Here is a 1,671-nt window from a genome sequence, read left to right as displayed (position 1 = left end):
GCTAAGTACATAACTAGTTTTAACTTCTCAGTCTTCGTGGGTACGACCTCGTACTTGTCTTGCTATACTACTAATTGCCCCGTACAATTGTGAGTTAACATAATAATTAACAACAAATTTTGGCGCCGTTGCCGGGGACTGAACGAAAGTTCTTCCCTAGTTATGTGCCCAAGGTTAACCTATTCTTTTTAGTGTTTCTAATTAATCTAATTTTCTGTTTCAGGTAGTTTATGTCTAAAAAGCCATTACTTGAACAAGTGAGGTCTTCATTCCAACGTTCTAGATCTTTGAACGCAGGACCATCGTTGCAACCCAGACGAGTGACCTCTGAAATTCAGAGTCGTCTAGAAAGAGAGTTGTCAACTGCAAAAGAGCAAGCTCTGGCCACATTTTCAAGTCTTGCTCTCCACACTGAACTTCCTGGTTCTTCACTTTCAAATTCGGAAGCAAGTTCAGACCAAGAAGAAGAAGAAGAGATGGCTGCCAATGAGTTCATGGGAGAACTTGATATTCCAACAATTCCAGCATCTCCTTCAAGCATTTTGCTGCCCACTGTAGCTCGAAATTATGAGCTTAAATCTTCTCATCTTAATATGCTGCCTTCCTTTTATGGTTTACCTAATGAAGATCCATTAACTCATATAAAGGATATTTTTAATGTTGTGAGTTCTTTTCCCTTGACAGGTGTGATAGAAGATCAACTTCGAATGAGAGTGTTTCCATACACATTGAAGGATAAGGTGAAATATTGGTTGAATTCTTTGAAGCCTGGTTCACTCACTACATGGGCTGCCATTCAAAAGAAGTACTTGGAGAAATACTTCTCCACGCAAAAGACCGACATGCTTAGGGATAAGATCTTGTTATTTGCACAGCAAGATGACGAGTCGTTTTGTGAAGCATGGGAGAGGTTCAATGGGCTGCTCAATCAATGTCCTCATCATGGGATTCCATTGAAGCTTCAAATGCGTTTGTTTTATAAAGGACTAACCCCTTATAGTCATAATATTGTCACGAATTTTGCAGGTGGTTCTTATAAAACCAAAACTCCAGAAGAAATGTACGAACTCTTTGAGGAGATAGCAATGGAGACCCAACATACAGATACAAGAGGTAAACGTGTTGTTAGTGGTTCTAATGATGCTTCTAGTGTGCAGATTTCAAAACTGGAACAAAAGCTAGATGCTCTTCTTGCATTAAACTCAAGAAGCCCTCCGAAGGAAGTGTGTAGTATTTGCGAAACTCCTGACCATGCTACCATAGCTTGTCCACTTGGGGCTGGATATCCAGAATTTGTGCAAGAGCAAGCTAAGTTGGTAAATTCCTACAACCAAGGTCCAAAAAATGATCCATACTCTCAAAGTTATAATCCAGGTTGGAGGAATCATCCAAACTTTTCATGGAGGAATACTCAGAATCAAGCCAATCCCCCTTCATTCCAAAAGCCACAACAAACATCATCATTGGAGGATATAGTTAAGCAGATGGCAATCAACCAATCCAATTTCCAGCAAACTACACAAGCTGCCATTGCCAAATTGGAAGTTCAAATAGGCCAATTAGCTGTTGAAATAACTCAAAGAGCACCTGGGAAATGGCCAAGCCAAACCGAGATCAATCCAAAGAACCAAGAAGCCAAGGCCATTCATGTGCTCAGATCAGGTAAGATCA

The 1,671-nt window shown here is 40.3% G+C and overlaps 1 non-coding gene across 1 annotated transcript; it reads right to left on the bottom strand.

The window, feature by feature from the left end:
• Positions 1 to 842: 842 nt before the first annotated feature.
• LOC148293817 (small nucleolar RNA R71) lies at positions 843 to 949 on the bottom strand. Its single transcript, XR_015836872.1, has one exon. It is a non-coding gene; the product is annotated as a small nucleolar RNA R71 (small nucleolar RNA).
• Positions 950 to 1,671: the final 722 nt, after the last annotated feature.

Source organism: Prunus avium, chromosome 6 (assembly GCF_965620075.1).
Source record: "Prunus avium chromosome 6, drPruAviu1.hap1.1, whole genome shotgun sequence".
NCBI classification, from domain to species: domain Eukaryota; kingdom Viridiplantae; phylum Streptophyta; class Magnoliopsida; order Rosales; family Rosaceae; genus Prunus; species Prunus avium.
The sequence above is the reverse complement of the archived record's forward strand: the minus strand, read 5'-3'. Positions and strand labels throughout refer to the sequence as shown.